Here is a 23,045-nt window from a genome sequence, read left to right as displayed (position 1 = left end):
AGAATTTAATCATGCTGGCCTTGCATCCATATTAAAGAATAACTCCAGCTTTAACTTGCCACTTCTCAAGCCAGATAAAAATCACCAACCAGTGTGCCCACATGGGAGGTCCTTGTGTCTGAAATGAGATTCTAGTTACGGGGACTTGTTGGAAAAAAAAAAAGACTTGGGTAAATTGTGTAGTGCAGGTCACTGTGCAATTACTTGCCCTGAATGCTGGCATTTTAATTTTAAAGCCCATCTATAAGTAAGCAGACTTTTCATTTGCTGTTGTGTACCCCAGTTCTAGTTTTTATTGGGTCTTTTGATAGTTCTTTAATCCTTTTTTAGATGTTAACTAATCTGTTTTGTACCACATGTCCCTATTAACACCTCACTGTTTAATTTCATTTTACAGATCGGAATTAATATGTTAATTGGAACACATAGCATCAGTTCCTTGGGAAACTTCCTTATTGATCTCAACCTGTGTTGATGCTCCACTTGCACTCTTGTTCTTGTTCAGTTCCTAATGAATTACATATTCTCTTACTTTTCTTACTCTCTCAAGTATCCTGTGAAAGTGTTTTGACAACGTCTTTTCAAAAGTCTAAATTTTTTAAAAGTCAACTGGTTCTCCAAAAGAGAATATTTCCCCCATACTATCTAAATGCTTTTTGAAGCTAATATTTGAAAAAGATGACCTTACCTCTTCCCTAACAGTAAATAAACTTGAACTGTGGACCACTGTGGAAAGATACTTCCAAAAATCAATTGGGTCTGACAACACTCGGCCATCATCGTCTTAGTATTTGGGACAATGCTCCAGCTGACTTCAACTGCTTCTGTTACTTGGATAGAGACCGTGTGACAGGTAGCTAGGACTTAAGTTGTGAAAAGTTTTGTACATCAAAGTTTCTCTTGTTTAACAAATTAGAGTTTCATTTTTTTTAAATTCCCCAAAGCTGGTGTGCAAGGTTATTTTAATAAGGAACATCAAGAAGAGATGGTCTGCCTCTGATATGTACTGAAACAAAGTATATTGAGTCTTTTTGAGCGCATGGACGTTCACAGATTTCATGAATTAAAGAACTGCAGTGTGTGCTGTAACATTCCCAAGCAAGCAAATGTTAAATGTATCACGGTGAATTTAGTTGGCAAACTCTAGAGGCAGTTCAACCTTTTTCCCTTTTACAGGCAGTGGAAAGATCTGGGATGGGAATGGCAGAAGGAAGCATTCCTTTTGAAAAATAATTCTTTCAGCCACTGAGGACATTTGGAGTAGGGGGCAGAAGAATACAATTTTATTTTTCCAAACTATTTCCTTTTGTGCTGGGCAAATATTACAGTGCTGCCCTCCTGCCCTACTGCTGCCAGCCCATACCTAACCAAGGGAGAGTACAACAGTAAAGATCCTGTCATCACCCCCCACATCCACTGCCGCACCTGGGCCTAGGCCACCAGTAAACATTGGTGTGAGTCCTCCCCACTTGGGATAATGAACACTGGGTGCAGACCTTCAGAATCTCAAGGGACACGTTCATGTGCCTAGTGGCCTAGCTGCTCTGAATATCGAGTGCCAGGGCACTGTGATTTCACCCGACCTCACGCTAGAGAAGCGTATGGCCATAGCCATCCAAAATGTGCCCATGCCTGCCCTCAGGTTAGTGGCCCCAACCCTTTGGGGTGAGGAAGCACATAAAATCATAACAAATCACTAGGGGGTTGGACTAGATGACTTCCTGAGGTCCCTTCCAACCCTCAAAGCAGGACCAACCCCAACTATAGCATCCCTGTCAAGGCTTTGTTTAGCCAGGTCTTAAAAACCTTCAAAGATAGAGAGTTCACAACCTCTCTGGTAACCTGTTCCAGTGTTTTTATTATTATCCGAGGTGATAAAATTCGTCCTAATATCTAATGTAAACTTGCCTTCCTGCAAGACCATTGTCCTTTGTTCTGTGTTCTGTCACCACTGAGAACAGTCTAGATCCATGCTCTTTGGAACTACCCTTCAGGCAGTTGAAGACTGCTATTTAAATCCCCTTGGTCTTCTCTTCTCTAGAGTAAATAAGCCCAGTTCCCTCAGAAGTCATATGCCCCAGCCCCTGAACCATCCTTGTTGCCCTCTAGTGGACTCTCTCCAATTTGTCTACTTCCTTCCTGTAGCAAGGGGCCCAAAACTGGACACGGTACTCCAGATGTGGCCTCACCAGTGTTGAATACAGGAGAATAATCACTTCCCTTGACCTACAGGCAACGCTCCAACCAATACAGCCCAGTATGATGTTAGCTTTCTTTGCAACAAGAGCACACATCTCACAGGGGACAACAAGCTGAATATAACCCCCAGGTCCTTTTCTGCAGACCTGGTGCCCAGCCAGTGAGCCTTGAGCCTGTACCCATGCATGGGATTGTTCCATCATAAGTACAGGAATTTGCATTTGTCCTTGTTGAACCTTGTGACATGTGTTAGTCCAATCCTTCAATTTGTCTAGGTCTCTCTGAATCTTAGCCCTACCCTCCTGTGTGTCTACTACTCCCCCCAGCTTGGTATCATCTGCAGACTTGCTGAGAGTGCACTCTATTCCATCTTCCAGGTCATGATGTACATCTGGATGCGTCCCATGGGCTTCCGTCTAACAGTCCAATCTTGGTCCTGCTACTTAGTCATTAAGTGCCAGGATATGTACCCATTTACTAAATGTGATGAAATTTTAAATGAAGTAAATGGAGCTGGGTAAATAATTTGCAATATATATTACTTTTTTTAAAGATGATTTCCTCAAAATCAGTGGATTACCATTTGCTAGGTAATGGAGTAATATTTATATATATTTTTTTCTCATTGGTTAGATTTTTTGTTTTCTGATTGGGTGAACCCAATCACTTGTTCATCTTTCAGCCCTTCCGAATAGAAACTGGATCTTTTTCTGGAGAAATGTTTTTATATTTTAATTAAATAATTGAATGGGTTCCATACAGCGGTAAATGGATAAGTGTAGACTGTGGTGAACAAGGAGGTCAGACAATATAATCTCATGGCCACTTTGGCCTTTAAACTCCAGGTTTTTTTCTGACACTTCCAAAGGCAAACCTTGATAGGTTTGAATGCACACACAAAAGACATTTGAAATGTTGTTATACTTTTAAAAAAAAATTTCGGCCAGGAAAAATTTTGTTTGAACAGTTAAAGAAAGAAACAGAGCTCATTTAGATCCACAGGTTGATGGTATTGTATCATGCTTGGAATGATTGTTTAAGCCAGTTTTTTTGGTTATAGTTGGAGACAAAGCCACATCTGAATTGGCTGGTATTCTAGTCATTATTCCAGTATTCTGAAGTCCTGAATGCTAACAAATCTACAGCCTTGATTGCAACAACCACATCAACCACTCCTTCCCCCTTCAGTATCATCTTCCACAGGGCTGAAAGGGACCTCATGAGATCTCTTTTATTAGCAATGCCTCTGCATGTATCAGAATTAACATGTCATTTTTTTTCTGGCATAAAATCCTTCTGGTATGAAGGAGGGGCTGTTCACGTATAGGACACAGATGTACTAACTGGCTTTGATACTGAAATTCATTCCTAACATGGCATTATAATTTAGAAAATACTCTTGTTGCTCTGCATCTTGACCTTATTTATTTATTTATTTATTTATCTAAAAATTGGGCATGAATTGCATCTTATCTTGAAATACTGAACTTGAATCTAACAATAAACCTGAGCCCGTGTCTCTCTTAGAATGACTTTCCTCTCTTTAAAGATTTAATTTCAGTTGGTGAACTTGAATGTGAAATATTTTGTGAGCCAAGAAATTGTGTTTGCATCATGCTGTTGTATAGTATTATAAAAAGTGAAGATTAATTAGTGCTTAAACAGAAAAATCCATAAGTACTGCCAGTGTCTAATATATTTAATCATTAGGTGACAGTTTATAGCCCAATTGTAACAAAATTAAAATTGCAACAAACAGGTACATGCCCTCAATAAGAAAAGAAAGATGAGAAAATAAAAGTGGATAGCTTTACTTAAAGGAAAATTACCAAATTGTGGGAAGCATCCCATTACACAGATATCTTTTCTGGCAAAGTACTCAGTCTTGGTTTTTAATCCTTTTTTTTTTTTTTTTTAAATTAACAAATGTCTTGTATCACAAAGGCAGCATTCAAATTCTCTCTCACTTGCTCTCGCACCCTTTTCTGCCACGTTTTGCCCTTACAATAACCTTCCTGTTTATCCAGCACCAAATCCCATCCTACAAAATAAAAATGGATCCGTATTAAGAACCTAGTTAAAATGAACAAGAGAGAACAATGTGTAGGCTGAAGGCGCAAATGGCAACTTGTCAGTGAAGTTCACCAGTTGAGCAAAAGTAGCTTGATTGACATGAAAGGCTAATGTGTGAAGCATGGCACTATCTAATGTTTTCCCTGATTCTCTCTCAAAAACCATTATAAAAAGGAATATAGTAGTTGGGATGCAAAGGGAGAAGGGTGGGGGGAAGCCCACTGAATGTAAATTGCTTTCCAAAGCATGAGAAGTGAGACGCATCAAATATCAGTAAAGAAATCTGCCACTTCTTTGCTGGCTATCTGCCATGTTTCCAACAGCAAAGTCATTGTATTGGCTTACTGTATTAAATTAATGTCCCTACACAACCCACTTCCTATATAACAAGCTAACAAGGATAGCAGTGTTAGAAAATAATGCATGAATCATAAAATGTTTAACTTTTTTTTTTTAAGTAGAAAAAATCTCTCTAGGCCAAATTTTCCTTTTAATTGACTTTTTAACAGAGTAACTCCAAAGGTGGAGTTAGCTCTTTGATGTATTGATACTTCCAATAGCAAATGGAAAACTGTCAGTAGCTAAGTAATACGAAATTTTAATTTCTTCTTTGAATACACCATATGGGACAAAACAAAATGTATGTCACCGTGCCCTGGAGCTTGGGAATTCAACATTTAACCCTGCCATCATGGGTGGATCTAGAATTTTGAAAAGGGGGCAGCAGATGGTGAGGGGTATCATCACATATAAAACAACACACATTTTTATCCAGTTAAAAATAAATTAGAAGCTTATTAGAACTAATATGCTAGGGGCCCAGGACTGCATTATGTAGTTTAAGATTGAAGCCAAAACCAAATAAAATTTAATTGGAGTAAGTTTAAAAACAATCTGCAGGACTGAGAAATAGGAGCTTCATTACCAGGAGTGGCTAACAGACAGACCAATTACAGAACAAAGGATGTCTTGATCCGTGGAACATCAAGACAATTAAAACAGAAAAGGTAATTAAGACCTGTGGAATGAAGAGTTTAGAAGGGATCAGTTGGATTATAATGAAGCATAAGTAATTGACTCCCTTAGCACTGCCTAGGTGGAAAGACTGCTACCACTGCCAGGCAGTTGGTTTTAAACTTTGGGTGAACCAGGAATCAGAGGGATGCAAATGTACCCTTCTGGATTCACACCTGCCTGCCCCCCACCTGTCTTTTACTGCAGACTGGAGAGGGCTGGCAAAACTCCTTTTGGACTTAGGCAGCAGTGTTCATTGATCCTTCTCAGGGGCTCCTTTGAGTAATGCAGAACACTCTGAGTCATTACCTTGTCAGCACTCCTAATAACCCTGACATGGTGCATGATAAAAAAAAAAAAAAGGTTATTTTAAACCTAGACTCAGACACTATCTCAGTAGGGTTTGGGGCCCGGGGCAAAGCAGCCTGCACATGGCTCCCCTCCCCATCCCATGGCACACTTACGCCAGGGAGTGAAAGCCCTGACACACTGGATGCGGCAGGATGGGTGGTGGCCAGAACTTCCAGCCCAAAAAGACAGAGCAGTTCAACCCACCAGGCAGTAAGGTGGACTAAACTACAGTTGTGGCCTCTCAGGGTGGGGGCACAGAGCTGGGCGAAGTGCAGGGCCCAGAGCGGTTGCCCCAATTCACCCCCCTCCCTTCCAGGGATGGTCCTGCCTAGACCTGTCCCACAGCAGCATAAACAGGGCTGGTCTTTCTCCTCATCTTGCCCAAGCATTGATCCTTCTCCCCTATGATTCTCCTAGCTACTACGGAGAGACCTTGACTGGGAAAGAAAACTGTTCAGTGTTTTTCAGGAGAGATACAGAACTTTTTTTCATGGAAGTGGGAAAGGCCTTCTTGTGATGCTTTTAGAGGAGCACAGTCCTAGCTTCTTGTTTTCCCTAATGCTGGGACCAATTTGACTTGACATTATCAAGCTAACAGAACTCTCTGAACAAAAGTAGCAAATGAAGAAGAAGAAAGACGACTATTTCTTTTATATATCAGTGTGCTTTTCAAACCAGAGACAGAACTGAGCTCTTTGAGTATAGGCATATTATCAGTGGATCCTGAAACAAGAGATGTCCCTTAATAGAATGCATATCTCTCAGCTCAGTGCAAGGAGGTTTTCAGGTGCTTTCCTGATACCAGGATGTGGCAGCTTCTGAATCCATAAATTGAGAGATCTGAATGGCCTGACACTTCCTCCATGGCGAATGCAGCCTCTATGTTACGTGAGCCTTGTGTTTATAGTTTCCATGTCATTTAATTAACTAACTTGTTAGCTGTTTTTATTTAAGTTACTTTTCTTGTTTAGAAAGACCCAGTATTTTAAGATATCAGAGAAGCCCCTTTGGCGTATCCACACAAGCCCGCATGTGCCTTGTGTGGCATCTCAACTGACTTTGATATGCTACAAGAGGCACATGTGAAAACAAAAAAATGTTCCCCATGCTGCAAGTTTGTATCACCATGCCCCACTGTGAGGAGCTGGCTTGCATCCTGGGGATCGCAGCCATTGAGTCCCGCACTACTCTTTTGCCACCAGGTGAAGGGCAGCAGGAGGAGAAGCCAGTACAGGAACCCAGCCAGAGTCCCTGGAAGCAGGGGCATTCTCTAGACCTGCTGGTGTACCATCGATGGGTGTCGGGAGCAACAGCAGCAAGGGACATACACTGCTAGCCACAGCCATTGCCGCCACCATGCTTGAGGGGAGCCCTGAGCGAAAGGATCCCTGCCTCCTGCTGAATAGCAGTAGCAGTGGGGAGGGGCAGCCTAGGGTGTTGCCTAGACTGGTAGAGGGCACACCCCAGTGACTTTCCCACTCCTGCTGGAGTCTGGGTCCAGCTCTGCCACTCAAGCCAGCCACCTGTCACTAAGACCTGGTATGTCCTACACATGTCATGGGGAATTGGCAGCTTCTCCCCAGTAGACTCCTCTTCAAAGCCGGCTTGTACCTCATGCGTGTCCTTGCTGCCTACTTCCCTGCCTTCCTTCTCTCCTGCCCCCCTTCTCCCTCACTCACCAGCCATGCTGAGGCCTGCTTCCCAGCAGGGCCAAAGCAATCCCCCCACCTTGCCAGCACTCCTTGCTGGTTGGAGCTGGCCCTGGCAATGAGGGCAGGGGGGAGATGTAGGACTCACCCCACAAGCCCATGGGGCCCCAGCTCCACAGCGCTAGGGGCACTGAGGACCTGGCCCTCTTGGAATACTGATGTTCCCTGGTAGAGGGAGATGCTGGGCACCATAGTCTGAGCTGCCTGTGATGCTTGTCCACAGGGGGATCCCTCCAGGCACATAGCTGGAGGGGATGGCCAGATCCCAGGGTGGCTGTGGCCCTTGTTGAGGGGGATGGGCCCCCATGGGTCTGGGCATGGACACATGGGCAAGGACTTCCTGTGTGGCCATGTGTCTAAGAGTGAGGCTAATTCTTGGGGATCCTCACGAGGTTGTTCTTGACCCATGCCATGTTGCTGTATCTGAAGATGGTCATCCACTTGTTTTTTCTCCAGACAGCTCATCTGCCAAAGGAGAGGCTGCTGCTCTGAGACCAGGAGCTGCCCACCAAGTCTCCCAGAAATCAGGGGCTATCCAGATGTGCCACCTGTGCTGGGAGCAGCACACCCAGTGAGAAGGCTTGCAGGAGGAGGAAGTCTTGGGGGAGTAGTCCAGACCTAAGTCCTGTGGGAGCTCTGTCAATTCTACCATGACCCTGCTATGGCTGTTGGGGAGTTGCCTTAGAGTGTCTGGTCACCCTGATTTGAGGGGGAGCAGCAGTTGGTCATGGAGAGCTTAGAGGAGATACGGCAACTCTGGGCCTCCATTGATATGGTCATAGCATACAAGCACAGGATCAGTGAGCAGCTCATGGCTGCCATTCATGCTCCAGCTGCTGCCACTGCTGTTCCCCAGGCTCCACCAGCCCCACCACAACTATCTGGCCAAACTGTTCCCTGGTACCAGGGGCAGGGTCCAGCTGGGGGCAGGTTGGCTGGATGGTGCTACAGTTTCCCACCCCCAGCAGGCCCCGCAGGCCCACTATGAGTATCAAGGTATATGGGTCCTGCATCCCCCTCTCCCAGGCCAGACCAGCCTGCAGTGGCTGCCTCACAGGAGGAGTGCCCACCCACTTCCTCAGAGCAGCTCTGCCCTGTGCCACATCCTCATTGCCCACACACAGATGGTGGTAAGACCTGGTCCTGAGGCCTAAGTTGAGGTAGGAGGGCAGCTAACCCCTGAGCTCCTCCTCCCTCTGCTCCTGGCTCCTCTCCTGTTCCCCTGGGTCACATGTACAGTATTTGTAATTGCTTTTGCAGATGGGGTTGATGCACTGGTGGTGTTTGGAAAGTTGTGTGTAGAGAGGGAGAAGGGGAATAAAATTGCCTTGGTTTTCAACATGGCCATACTGTGTGTGTTGTTGAGGTCCTGGTAGTGGACGGAGATGGAGGCCTCTGAGCAGGTGGCCTTGTGCTGGTGATGGGAAATGTGGTGCCCTACTCAGGTGGGTAGGCCAGCAGGTGGGAGGTAATGGCATCCCAAGTGTCACTGGGATGCCATTGTGGCTCCCAAGTGATGCTGCTGGAGGGGGTGCTCCTCATCTATAGTAATGTCTGGCTGGCTGGCTCTGCTGCAGCTCTGCTCAATGTACTATGATACATGGCAGGTCTCCTCTATCCACTGAGGCTCAAACACCTCTCCTGGGGACTTGGACACATTGTGCAGGACATATGCAGGTCATGTATTGTGGTGCTGCCTCCAGGCAGGTAGCGAGGCTCTGCCAGCATCCCTTCAGATGGCCAAACACCTGATCAACGGTGCATCAGCAGTGGGTGAGGGCGTCATTTTACCTCTGCTTCTGAGCATCCAGAGGTCCTGGGAAGGGGCTCATCATCCAGGGGAGGAGTGGGTATGCTGCATTTGCCATGATCACCGGTGGTATGCCGACATCCCCAATGGTTAGACCTTGGATCTGTGGGACAAAGGCCCATGCCTGCATCAGTCCTGGAACTGATGAGTGGCACAGCACACAGGCTTTGTGGGCATTCCTAGCCCACCCGGTGTAAATATGGATGAAGCAGCCACAACGGTCTACGACAACTTCAAGCACCACCAAGTTGCTGCTGTTGCCATTGATGGGGGGCAGAGGATGGGGATGAGGGTCCCACTGAGTGCCCCAACACAGTTGGGGAACCCAAGACCCTCAAACCCTGTCACCATTTCCCCAGGGTCAGCCAGCTGGATGGCCCCACATACATCCAGAACAGCCTGGCCAGTGGTGGACTTCCACCCCAAAGGAGTGAGCCACATACCTCAGGCTGGCAGATGTGGCCACCCTCATGATGGCTATGACCACACACTTCTCTGAGGTGAGGGCTGGATGCATCACAGTGTCTTGCCACTCAATGTTAGGGGCCACCTGGGCCACCAGATGCATGAATGTGCCCCTTGACATCCAGAAGGTCTGTGTCCAGCATGCGTTGTTCCAGGTGGGAAGGACTATAGAATCCCACTAGTGTTTACTGGTAGCCCAGGTACGGTGGTACATGCAGGGAGTGATGACAGGGTCTTCATTGTCAGCTGCTCCATCTGTTGGGTCTGGCCTGGCAGTAATGGGGCACAGGGCTGCAGCAGGGGCTGTGCAGTAGGGCACTAAGGTGCCTGCTACTTGTAGAACCAGAATAGCTAAGGTGCTGGTTGCTAGGGCAACCGGAAGGAGCCAGTGACCCACACCTGCTAGTGGTCAGCTGATCGGAAGGCGCAGGGCCTGGCTCCCATTTAAACCCCCAGACTGAGGCCTGGCAGGCAGTCCCCTGCTGGCAGCCAAAGGGGGAAGGAGCTCTGCTGGAGCAAGTAAAAGGAAGAAGCCTGAACTACATGAACAGTTCTAGAGACTGGTGAGGGATGGAGCGACACTGAGGGCTTGAATGGGATTTTAGTTGGATGGTTTGAAGTTATGTTATAGCCCAGGGGCTTGTGTTTTGTTTGCTGTTATACCGGCAGTTTGGGTGAGGCTATTAGGGGTTGGAGGAGGCCTCATAGGGGACCTTCAGCAGCATGGGAGCCCCAGCCCTAGAGAGGGAGCGCAAACCCCGGTGCCAATGAGGAACAATCTTAAAAGCCGGGGAGCTCTGGTGTGCCTGTGGTGCAGCTTTATTTTGGTAAATTTTTTTGTGGCCTGGGAGGCTGCGGACTCGGGGTTGTCCCCTGGTTTTGGGCTTGTGGCCCTCTGGCTGTGGGGTTGGTGCCTGGGCCTCTGGACCAGGCTCCAGATTGGACCAGGAAAAGGGGCCCCAAACCTCAAGACAATGGAAAAGTCTAGAGCCTTGGAGTCAAACCCTGTTTGGTGGGTTTAGACGGGGAGGCCTAGCTAGAAAAAAATCAGGGGTCAGTCCCACATAGGGGAAAGGCCCCAACATACCCAATACAATAGGCAGCCTCCCGCTCACAAGAACATCATTCTAATTTCCATCAAGATATGGGAGATGAGTATAGGGTGGGACATAAGAACCCCAAAGAAGGATCCAAGGGTGCCCCATGCAAGGCACAGAGAACTAGGAAGAAGGTGCTGGGAAGGGCGACATGTCCCAGGCTGGCAGCATAGGTATGCTCCTCCCCAGCAGGGCCAGCTGGTATTCACAGTCCCAAGCTAGGCAGGTGACTCTGGTTCCAGACTGGACTGTCTGTATGTAGTGATGCTGCTGTGCAGCCACAGCCCACTGGCAGCTGGCCCAGAGGTTCAAGCGGCTTTGCTGCAGGGCCCATACCAGGGCCCAGGCGACCATGTGGTCTCTGTCTGCATCTGGTAGGTGTGCAGCTATGGGGTCGCAGGTGCAAGGAGGCAGATTCTGTTGCAGATGGCAGCAGGTCACAGCCAGGCAGCAGTCCTTGCTGCCAGACTGCTGCAGTGGGTAGAGGGTTCAGAGGCCACTGTAAGTCAGGGCAGCTTTGGCAGTCCAGCTGGCATGGGGGGCTGGTGTCTCCAGATACCAACTGGCTGGGCCTCAGAAACTCTGGTCTATTTGTGTTACCCAAATGCCGTGGGCCCAAGGCCCACCCAGCTAACTACTGGCCCCTATGGTGTGGGGCCAATGAATGAATAAGACAACTAATTCCTTGGGATAACTAAAGCAAAAAACAGAATAGGAGTGATGGTCAAAGGTTCAAAATATGGAAGTAAGTTCATAGGAAGAGGACACTAGGCAGAGCCCCCCCAAGGCCACACCCACCTGTCCTCAAAGGCATCCAAGGAGCCGGTGGATACCTCCCACTAGTGCTCCAACCGGAAACCTGCACAGACGAGTGAGAGGAAAGTGGCCCCACAGTCTCTGGGTACCTTCCTGGCCAGAGCCTCCTTCCTGGTCAAGTACAGGGTCCACTTGGCCAGAACCAGAAGGAAGTTGACCAGGAGGTCCCGGGACTTGGTGGGGCTGTAGATGGGGTGACCAAAAACAAAAAGGTGGGGGGTGAAATTCAACCAGAACCTTAAAAGGAGGGTCTGGAGGTGGAGGTGGAGGGGCTGCAGCCTGGTGCACTTGAGGGTCATGTGTGCCAGGATCTCCCTTGGCCTGGAGAAGGGGCAGGAGACCAGGGTGTCCGTGAAGCTCGCCACATACACACCCATGGCAACAGCTCCATGGAGGAGCTGCCAACTGAGGTCCCTAGTGACTTGTGGGATGAGGGTGGAGTGCAGACATGGCCACTGGGGTGTCCCAGCCACACTCTTGCCTAGCAGGTCCTGCCACTTGGTGTCTCAGAAACTCCTGAGTGTAAGTGGCCCTGAGCTGCTGGCCAACACAGGCTTTTATACTGCTGGGGCCAGTACAGGTGCTTTCCCTGGGCTCTAGCTCCCCCTGCTTGTAAATCAGGCAGGGTTATTTTGACTCAAGTGGCACAATTTGCCCCACACCAAAGTGCATGTCTGTGCACATGTGCTGGGGCAAAAGGCCCTGGCTCAATTTTACACATCTTCTATTTGAGCTGCTGCAAGCACAGGTGCCTGCATATGTGGATGCACCCTATGGGTGGATGTGAAACATGTAACTAGTGGTTTTCCAGCTTACTATTTACTGCAGAGAAATTCCACCCCCGGGAGCTAATGGCATCTGTTCAACCATCAATCATATAATTTTAATAGCACCCTTTAAACGAACCTTTTACAGAGAGTTTTAAAAATAGTGCATGGTAACAATTAAAACGACAATTAACCCATGAGTGAAATATATCAGCAGAGGTGTGGCATAACTCATTCAAAGAGTAACTGTGTGTGAATATCAATACTAACTTAAATTACATATCATTTGTCCTGCCACCAGCCTGCTAATTAAATCTCTGCAGGACTAAACAATGCATACCACACTTCAGTGGCACAAGTGCACTGCTAAAATAAATTATGTATGGGACAGTTTATCAGCCTGTAAAATTAATTGCCAGAATCCCACACTGCACTGTATCAATAAAAAAATCCCCTCTGTTGTAATGCTTGATATCAACATGAAAGTATTTTTCCTGATAGAACACATTCCTCACCTACACTCCTGAGACTCTTGAGAAGCAACTCTGAAGGATTTCTTTTTATAGGGCATTGAGTAGTACAATATTAGCTTTAGCCTTGGGTTCCTGTGATACCTTTATTTGCAGAGCATCAGACTTTTATTTTTGGCTATCTTCTGTTTGGGGGAGAAAAACATGCATCCTACAATTGTGGGATGAACTTTCTACATTGTCTCCTCCCCCAGATATAAAATGTACTCCTAACTCTATTTATATAATATAGAAATAAGCAAAGGGGAATTAAAATATATTAAAAAAAAAAAAAAAGAAGAAAGAAACCCTGATTTCAAGGAAAAATAATGCAGCTGAAAACATTTGGAAACCAATAGAAATAAATTGCTTTTTTCTTGCTATCAAGGCAGTTTTAATGTTGACAAGACTCTGAGGGTTTTCTTAATCCTTTCAGGATATTAACTGCATAGCCTCAGCGTGCAGTGGCTTGGATAGAAACAACAGGCATGCAACCAAAAGTATAATGAACAAAAGCAAAGATGCTTTTGCGAAGGCTTCCTATTGCCTACATTCTTCATCATTCTGTGGTTTATAACTCACTGCAAATAGTATTCTTAAATTTAGTAGCCATGAATATATATTATACAGCAAGACTGGCGGTAGGAGAGGCAAGGCTAGAGAGAACAGATCCCGCATGCCTGAACCGCTGTTTGATAACAAAGCACATGCCAAGGATTGTCAGGAAATTATTTCTTCTTTTCAGTCCAACTTCTTTCAATTTTTTGTTACACATGTAGCATCAGTACAAGTCTGTATGGGTTTTGGGGGCAGGGGAGAAGGCTCTTATGGAAATGTAAGAAGAATTAAAGAAAAGCTTTTAAATAAAATACAGTATTCAAGACATGAAAATGGACACCATAGATAACACCATGCTGAAAGGGTCCAGTTCTGCATTTTGTTTGAAAAGCATATAAAAGAAGTAGGTGTCTTTCTCCACTTTGCTCTTTTTGTTCAGATTATTTCTTGTTTCCTAGCATAGTAGTGTCAAGTCAAATTGGCCCCCGAGTTAGATCCTACAAATGCAAGGAGCTAGACTGCTGTCCCCTAATGCCGTGAACAGGAAGGCTTTTCCTGGTTCAGTGAAGGAAGCTCTGAATCCCACTGAAGAAAGCTTCCTCACCCAGCCAAGGCCTTTCTGCGGTATTCATGGTAATGGAAGATGATCAGTGACCTGAGTCTCCTGAGGAGAAATTGGTGGGGAAAAAACAGATTATGTATAGAAGAATGCATCTTATCCTTTTTTTTTTTTTCCAGTCGTGTGACTGAGAGACAAAAAAGCAGTAGGGGATTCCAGGGAAAGCTAGAGCAGAGAGAATAGAAGAGAACTCCCTGGCATCATGGCTGCAGTGGAGCTGGAGGTTCAGATTGGGTGCAGGGGTTCAACCCTCACTAGTTCCAAAGACTTACTGTATTTTGGGGAAGACACTGAAGCTTGATGAGACTGGCTGCAATGAATTTTCAGGAAATCTTGAAGGAGGCTTACTCCCCACATCTTTCAAGTGATTCTGCAGAGGATGATGGGAGGTATTAGGATTTACACCATCAGGACCCAACATAAATATTTTCATATCAATCATAACAGAAAAATCAATAGAATGTTTGTTTGTTTGTTTGTTTGTTTGTTTGTTTGTTTGTTTTTCAGCACATGCAACGTAATTGCTCTGTGGACATCATTGACACGCAACATCATTAATACCAATAGCTTAGCAGGACTTTAGATGATGGGTTGGACCTATACTTCTGACTATTTAGAGTTCCAACTACAAATATTAATAAAATAAACAGAATCTGGGAAGGGACAGGGTGCATAGCATCGAGCTTTAAATTATAAGCCAGCCTCCAGGGCTTGATGGTTTTATAAGGAAACTTCTGTCCAATAAAAATCAGGTGCAGGTTCTCTTACTCTTCCTTCAGAAGTAGCTAGTACCTGCAATACTTTCAGAGGAAGGATACTCCTATAAATGAACACCTGGGCTAGTCCATATTCCTAGTGCATGTTCCACCAATGTTTGCAGCCAGTGTATTAATGTATGATAATTAGTGTGGGAAGTTAATTTTATTTTCATGGCCTAAACCAAAGGGTTATACACAGTCATTCCACCCGCATCCTGTATATGATGACTATTTTCAGTTTTTACTTCAGTCATCTGATGTGCCTGGCATTTTTAGGCAATGACAAATTTTAAACTTAATCTGTGAACAGAATACAGAGATCAAAGAAACAATATTTAACCACATTCTAATTGGTGACATTCATAATGTGTGCTGATGTTATGTGATCAGTTACATAAATGCCTGATAGAACAACAGGTTATTATATAAGTGTTTTCATTCCAATACTTTTTTTTTTCATTTAAAGAAATGTATAAATAAAACTGAAAATCTTGACGTGAGAGTCAAACTTATTATTCTGACTATAAATATACTCCAAACATATAATATACACCAAACATATGATTTAACTTAATAATCTAAGTCTCACACAGATAGGCCTCCCATTAGCAATAATGATTTTAATTGTTGATATTATTTGTAGGTCAGCTCTCTTCATGTATCTGACTATTTGACTCGTGAACTGAGTGTAAATAATAAAACATGCAGTACTTGACGTTAACGCGGTTCCTAAAATTCCTCCCTCTGAAGCTATATGAACAGGCAATCGAGTAATAGCTAATGCAACTATTGGGAGCACACTGACCACAGAACGGTAATTTCTCCTAGAAAATTCTCCTGTGTTGCTAGGATGTGCATGTTCCCAGTTTAGTAATTTTGAGAAAAGAAGGATACAGTACAGGATACAGCACAAGAAATTCCATAAATTACGGCCATGTATAGACATTAATTTGCTCTTGGGAGCTAGGAGTGTAGAGAAGTTGAGAATTTTTCTCCCAGAATAAAAAGGCCGCTACAAGGAGAAAAATAACCCAGGAACAACCATGGTTGAAACTCCTAAGCGTTTCTTCTGGAAAAGTGATCATCTACCCAGGTTCTTTTCTAAAAGAAGCCAGAGCACAGTTCTCCAGCATTTTGGGATGCCTTGCAGCTCTCCCCCACATGGCAGAGGCACATGTGCCACAGCACCTGCAAACATGGGGGTGAACAGTAGCAGGGAGCAGGTGCTGGCCCTGCTGCCAGAGACGGCCAGGCAGCAACCCTGGGGAGATGTCAGGGCTAGATGGGGGGAGAAGCAGGCTGCAGCCCTTTGTATCCCTCACCTGTGGCCAAGCAAGAGCTTTGGCTAAGGGACAGGACTAGCAGAGGCAGCCTGGGTCCTGTCCAGGGGGCATACAGGCCTACAATCCTCAGAGGTCCTTGTGTGTGTCCCAGGGCACAAAATGACTGGAGTCTTTTAAAGCTTGCAGGTAGGGGCTCCCACAGAGCAGCCCAGGCTGGGGCGGGAGAGGTGGCCAGCCAGAGGAGCCCTGGGGCTAGGCTCAGGGTGGCCCCCTAGTGTCTGGGCAGACCCGGCACTAAAGGTGGTGCTGGGTCGTGTCTACACATGCATTAATGCACTTTAATCATGCCTAAATGTGATACCTGCATTTGCATGTAGATGCACGTGTAGACACACGCCCATACTGTGCATTAAATTAAGCTAATGTACATTCACACATCTTGTGTAGACGTGCCCATAGTCTCTCCTTGAACTGCTCCTCACTTTTTTTGTACATTTCCAATACATGTCCTTGATGGTTGTGACACATTTCTCTGCACCTCCTTAACTCTCAAGCACTACCATATTTCCTCCCTGGGTACATGATTGTAAGCTTTCTCCAGTTCCATAAAAACTAAATGAATATCTTTGCAAGTTTCCCTGTGTTTCTCCATCATCTGCCTTTTTGCAAAAACCAGATCCATGGTACTTTTCCTAGTATGAATCCTTACTGGCCTTTTCCAATTACCACCTCAGTGCTTAACTGTTTCTTTACCACTGTTTCCTATGCTTTCAAAGTGTGAGACATATATATAAATTTGGTACCCTGATAATTGCTACAATCCTGGACATCACCTAACTGCTTGCATATTGGCACCAACACATTCCCTCTCCATTCATTTGGCATCTTTTCCATTGCAAATATTGCTTTAAGTGACTTCCACAGTATATTGATTCCTTCTTCCCCCAGGGTTGTTCAGCCATGCACTTGGCAAATATGTGAATTAGTAACTTTATAGTATCATTAAACTTGGAATGTTAGAGATACTTTAGTGGAACTGAGAACAGTGTGACTGACTTGGTCTAATTTAAAGAGATCACCTCTACCATACTGATTGCTTTTGTTTTTCAGCCAACACAGCTACAACCAATCCCTGAAAGATAGATGATATTGTAATTAGCCATTTTGAAATGAAAACTTCATAATTTTACAAGAAAGAAGCAAAATTCAACATCCTGAGACCTGGAAGCTAACGTCCCTTCTCTAGCCCTTGTTTTGACCCAAATTTGCATATTTGAGCAGCCTCATCACATCAGAAATTCCTTACCCAGGAGAACCTTTCCATCACCAGTCTTCATGTGCAATATGAAACATTTTAACAAGAAAGCAGCAAAATTCAACATCTTGCTTGCCATCAGATATTTTTGAGGTAAATAGACTGTTCCAACTTTCATCGGAGCCTAATTTGCATAAAATAAGCTTTCCCACCTGTCGCCACTGGGACTCGACTAGTTGTTCTCCTGCCACTCTTCCCCGGGTGATTTGGTGTCACACCCTTCCTGTGTTCACGCGTTTGCCTGAGCTGGTGGTTTCCGCCTGACTCACTGACCCCATTCTCACTTGCCACGACTTGATGACTTCAGTGTCCGAGGTCGTTCATTGTGCGCGCTCGTTGGCCCTGAGTTTCCTCCTGGTGGTCACTCTCGGGGCTCCGCCACCCCTACACCCCAACCTCACGCCTCCTGTACAGTGGTGTCGAGTTGTTCGTCATTCCATCCTCTGGACTCTTGACCACGTCCTATGCAGGTTCTTCCCTAACACGGTCTAGGCTTACAGTGTGGGTCCAATGCCCTCAGGTGTCCCCTGGAGCTTGGGGAGAAGCCAAATCCAAAAGAAAACTGAAATAAAACTCCAATGCAGAACTTGGGCCTACTGCCCCCCCCCCTTGCACCTTACTGGACCACTGACTGCCTTATGCCTAGACACTCAACCCCTGCCTATTCCCAGGCACCTCTCAGTCCAGCAACGATGTTTCCCTTGGCTGCACCTCTCTCTGGGATCCCATGCAGTCTCTCGCTCCCAGGACTGATTTCTTCAGGGATTCTCTCCACAGTCCTTATGGGGCAAGCCTGGTATTTCCTCACAGCCATATCCGCAGCGTCATCTGAGCTGCCGCCTTCCTTCTCACACCCGCCCTGGGTGTTTCTCTCCTTCTGACCCAATGTACCTGCTTGTCTTGGCTGCAAGGACATCAGGTGCAGCCTCCTCTCCCTCAGCCAGCCCCGCAGTGTGCGCCGCCATTTTTATTCATGCCAGCCAGCACTCCATGCTGACATCACCGGCCAGCTGCAGTTGTATAAACAGGCAGCTGACGAGCCACACGGATTTTGCTTCCCGTTCTCCATGTGTGGATTCTGGAGCCGCCAATGAGTATCTTTGCGTCCCTTGTGTCCTGGGACATAACTCCCCCACCAGCTGTCTTGTGGCAGTTTTTTGAGGCACCTGTTGGTGGTACTGGTGACTTGTTGTGTGGCATGATGTTGTAGGCTGCCAATGTCCTGTCCTGAGTCCTCGCCACATCTAGACAAAAAGTCATCCGTTATGTTGTCTTTTTCCAGGTGGTATTCGACATGGAATTTGAAAGGCTGTAATACCAGTACCCAGTGCATCATTCACGTGTTGTCAGCTTTGGAGGAGCTGAGCCACTTCAGGGGTGCATGATCAGTGATAAGTGTGAATTCCCTTCCTAGTAGATAATATGGGAAGTGCTCCACAGCCCACCAGATAGCCAGGCATTCCCTCTCTATTGTTGCATACCTGATTTCAGCCAGTAATAGCTTTCGACTTGCATATGTCACCAGCCAGTTTAAGTCGGCGTCACATTGTGTAAGAACGGCTTCAATGGTGGTACTGCAGGCATCTGTCTGCAATGTAAAAGATTTGTTAAAATCTGGGGAGTGTATGATGACATGGTCGCAGATGGCCTTTTTTTAAGGCTTGAAAGCTTTGACGCATCGCCCTCGTCCAGAGTACCTTTTTCCGAGGTGATCCCTTCAAGGCTTCTGACAAAGGTGCTGCTATGTCTGCAAACTGGGGCACAAATCTGCGGTAATAATTTACAAGGGCTAAGAAGGACCGTAATTGTTTTAGTATGTGTGGAGCCTGGAAGGTCTGGATGGCTTAGACCTTAACTTCCAGGGGTCGTATGGTCCCCTGACCTACCCGGAAACCGAGATACTTGGTAGAAGCATGAGCAATCATGTATTTACGTGGGGTCGTGGTTAGGCCCTCCCGTCATAATTCAGCCAACAAGGCCCTCAGAGCACGTAAGTGTTGACTCCACGATTGGGTGAAGATGATAATGTCATCGATATGTACGGCCACATACTGAACTTGTGGCACTAAGAGATGATCCATTAGTCGTTGGAAGGTAGCAGCTGTGCCATGTAGCCCAAAAGGCATTCGAACAAATTCATATAAACGTCAAGGGGTCCTGAAAGCGGTCTTAGGCTGATCACAAGGTCGGACCAGTATCTTCCAATACCACTTGTCTAGATCTAATGTCGTTATGAATTGTGCTGCCCCCATCCGTTCTACTAACTCCATCACCTGAGGCATGGGGAAGAAGGCGTTGAATGTAGTGATCAAGTTTAGCTTGTGGTAGTCAATACAGAGTCATAGGGTTCCATTGGGCTTCCGCACGGGCACGAGGGCGCTCCGCCATGGACTCCGGGAGGGTTTGATGATGCCGAGGGCCTGTATCTTCTCCACTTAAGCCTTCACCTCAGATGTTAGGTGATGGGGCAGAGGCCGCCACAGGTCTCTTACTACTGTTCCTGGAGACATCTGAATGGGATGGAATGCGCTCCTCACTTGCCCAGGGTTTTCTGAAAAAATCTCCTTGAATTCCATGAGGAGCTCCCACACTTCCTTCTCCTGGGTCGGTGTTAGTTTGGCACCCATACAGACATCTTTGACTAATTTGGGAGCCATTGTTTCCCCACCAGGTTCTTGTTGTCTTGGGCTGTTGATCGTCTCAGTCCTAAAAGCTGTCCAACCCTCAGCTTGGCACCATTCCCACAACAAGTTGACGTGATAGATTTGCTTGGTTCTTAGGTGTCCTGGACGGTAAACTTCATAGTCGACGGGGCCGACCCTCTGTGTAATCTCAAAGGGGCCCTGCCACTGGGTTAGTAGGTTACTGTGTGAGGTGGGCAGCAGAACAAGTACCTTTTGCTCTGGTTGAAATTTCCGTTCCTTAGTGTGCGAGTCATATCTTTACTTTTGACATTGCTGAGCTTTTCATAGATTACCCATGGCTAATTCCCGCGCATTCTGGACTCGTTGTTGGAACTCCTGTTCATATCTTGAGGGGTTGTTGATAACCGTAGGGCCCTGTTCACATCCTTCATGGAGGATCTGCAGTAAGCCTCGAGGCTGGTGGCCTAGTGCCAGCTCAAAAGGAGAGTATCCTAAAGGCTCTGAAGGGGCATCCCAGAGCAGCAATAAAGCTAATGGTAGCATCAGGTCCCATGGCCATGGATTGCCCTGTATGCATCTTCTTAGCACCCTTTTTGTGTCCCACTTAGCTGCTCTACCAACCCATTGGTTTGGGGATGGTAGACTGACGTTTGTAACTGCTTGATTTACAGGGTCTGGCAGACTACCTGTAGAACTCTGGACATGAAGTTCCAGCCTTGGTCCATTAGGATCTGGTGGGGAACCCCCATACGAGTGATCCATTTTACCAATTCTTCCACTATTTTTGGTGCCGTTACCAACCTTAAAGGTACTGCATCGGGGTATCTTGTTGCATAATCAATAAACACCAGGGTGTATTGATATCTATTACTGCTGTGAGGAAGTGGCCCCACAATGTCCATCACAATCTGGGAAAATGGTAGTTCAATTACCAGCATTGGCTTCATAGGGGCGCGAGGCGGTCAGTCTTCTCTGGCCTTTTGGCATACTGGGCATTCCGTGCACTGCCGTGCTACATCTTCACTTATTCTTGGCCAAGAAAAACATCTTGATATTTTATCCAGTGTGCAGTCCCTACCTAAGTGGCCCCTGGTTGGATTGGCATGTGCCAATACCCACACTGTTCTCTGGAAGCATTCTGGTACCGCTAGTTGCCTCCTATCTTCTTTTCTAGCCCTATCTGGTAATACCCGATAGAGGAGATGGTTCCTTACCTTAAAATGGCTTGTCGAGCCAGTATCTGATGTCAGTCGTGAGGATTCGTCTCTGGCCTGATTCCAGGGCCCATGTAAGTCCAGGTCCTCTTCCTGAGCCTGCCTGAAATGCTGGCCACTTGCGAGGTTGCGTAGATCCATAATAGGTTCTTCAGCTTCTTCCGCGGTGTCGCCCCTTTCTCTGGAGTTGCCAAGCCAGCCTTCCTGGGCCCTTAAGGATCTCTATGTGGTTTCCACATCCCACACCCTATCCATGACATTGTACAGTGGGGTCCAGTCCTGGCCCAGTAGCATGTCACAGGCCAGACGGGGGGCCAAGCCCACTAATAGCTCTCCCTCATATTCCATAACCCAGAGACCTAGCCACGCCCTACGCATAGTTTGTGTTTCTCCATGGAGACCAGATATGCTTACAGGCTCAGCCGAATGTTTCTGAGGTTCTTTCACAAGACTGGCTTTAATTATCGATTGGGCACATCCGGAGTCCAACACTGCCCATACCAGATGACACTTGACCCACGCTTTCACTACTGGGTGCTGCCACACCTGGCCCTTGCCTCCAGTTCCAAAACTGCAGGGACATCAGGTGCAGCCTGCCCTCCCTCTCTGCCGACCCCGCAGTGTGCACCGCCATTTTGCCTCCCGTTCTCCACGTGTGGATTCCAGAGCCGCCGGTGAGTATCTTTGCATCCCTCACATCCCAGGACATGACCAAAGAGAACTTATACCACCCTCAAGCTCTGTGCAATATGAAGTTTGATTTCTACCTGGGAGAAATTTTACAATCTTTGCATTCACCTTTGCCTGAGGAAAGGTGCATGAGCCCAAAAGCTTGCAAAATAAGAATTAGTTTTGCAGCTATCTAGTTGGTCTAATAAAAGATATTAGGAGGCGCTACTTCACAGTCAGGGTGGCTAGGGCCTGGAACCAGCTTCCAGGGGAAGTGGTGCAGGCTCCTAGCCTGGGGATTTTTAAAAGGAAGTTAGATGAGCACCTTGCCGGGGTCATCTGACCCCGGTGCTCTTTCCTGCTAAGGCAGGGGGTCGGACTAGATGATCTACCTAGGTCCCTTCCGACTCTGGCTACTATGAAACTATGAAACTATGATATTGCCTCTACCACACTGACTGCTTTTGCTTTTAAACCTATATGGCTACAACCTTTACCCCTGGCAGTGACATTTTCAGCATTTGGCCATAGAGCAGGATTCAAGGAAAGGCTACTAAATTCTATACAAGACCTAGAAGGATTCCAAATTTTCTGATAATCAGTTGCTTTTCCTAATTAAAGGTCAACCCATGGTTTAAAGAGAGAGCACACTTTTTTCTTTTTCATACCTCAGTATTTAAGATGCTTAGTGTTCTTCTCTGGAGAGGATTTCTTACCTTTTTTATTATTTTAAACTGGCAATTTTTATTTATATATCTGCTTTCAGCTTGATTTGAAGACACTTTACAGATGTTTCAAAAGACTCTGCATCTTCTGTATGGGGACTTAAACCCTCAAATGTTTTATATTCCTTCTATAAATGAGATGAATACATATTTAAAAATAAAAACTGTAGTAGGATAAATTTGGCCTTGGGGACAACCTTTATTGCTGAGAACTAAAAGAAAAGGATTGAGCTAGGAAATAGAGAAACAGAAGTGAATTCTTGTAAGAATGTAAAGGCTATGCTTCTGATGTAGCCTAGGAATCTTATGTCATGTAGTGTCCATGAGACAAGGTTTAGATTTTTTATTTTATGTAACCTAATTAAAATATCTGACTAATTTGCTAACATTTTCCTCTTTGTGAAGAAAGCTAAATCAGTAAGTAATCCAAACTCCATTAAATACCAAAT

This window comes from Crocodylus siamensis, chromosome 4 (assembly GCF_052110815.1).
Source record: "Crocodylus siamensis isolate JL-2025a chromosome 4, ASM5211081v1, whole genome shotgun sequence".
Classification (NCBI taxonomy): Eukaryota; Metazoa; Chordata; order Crocodylia; family Crocodylidae; genus Crocodylus; species Crocodylus siamensis.
Note: the sequence above shows the minus strand (reverse complement) of the source record.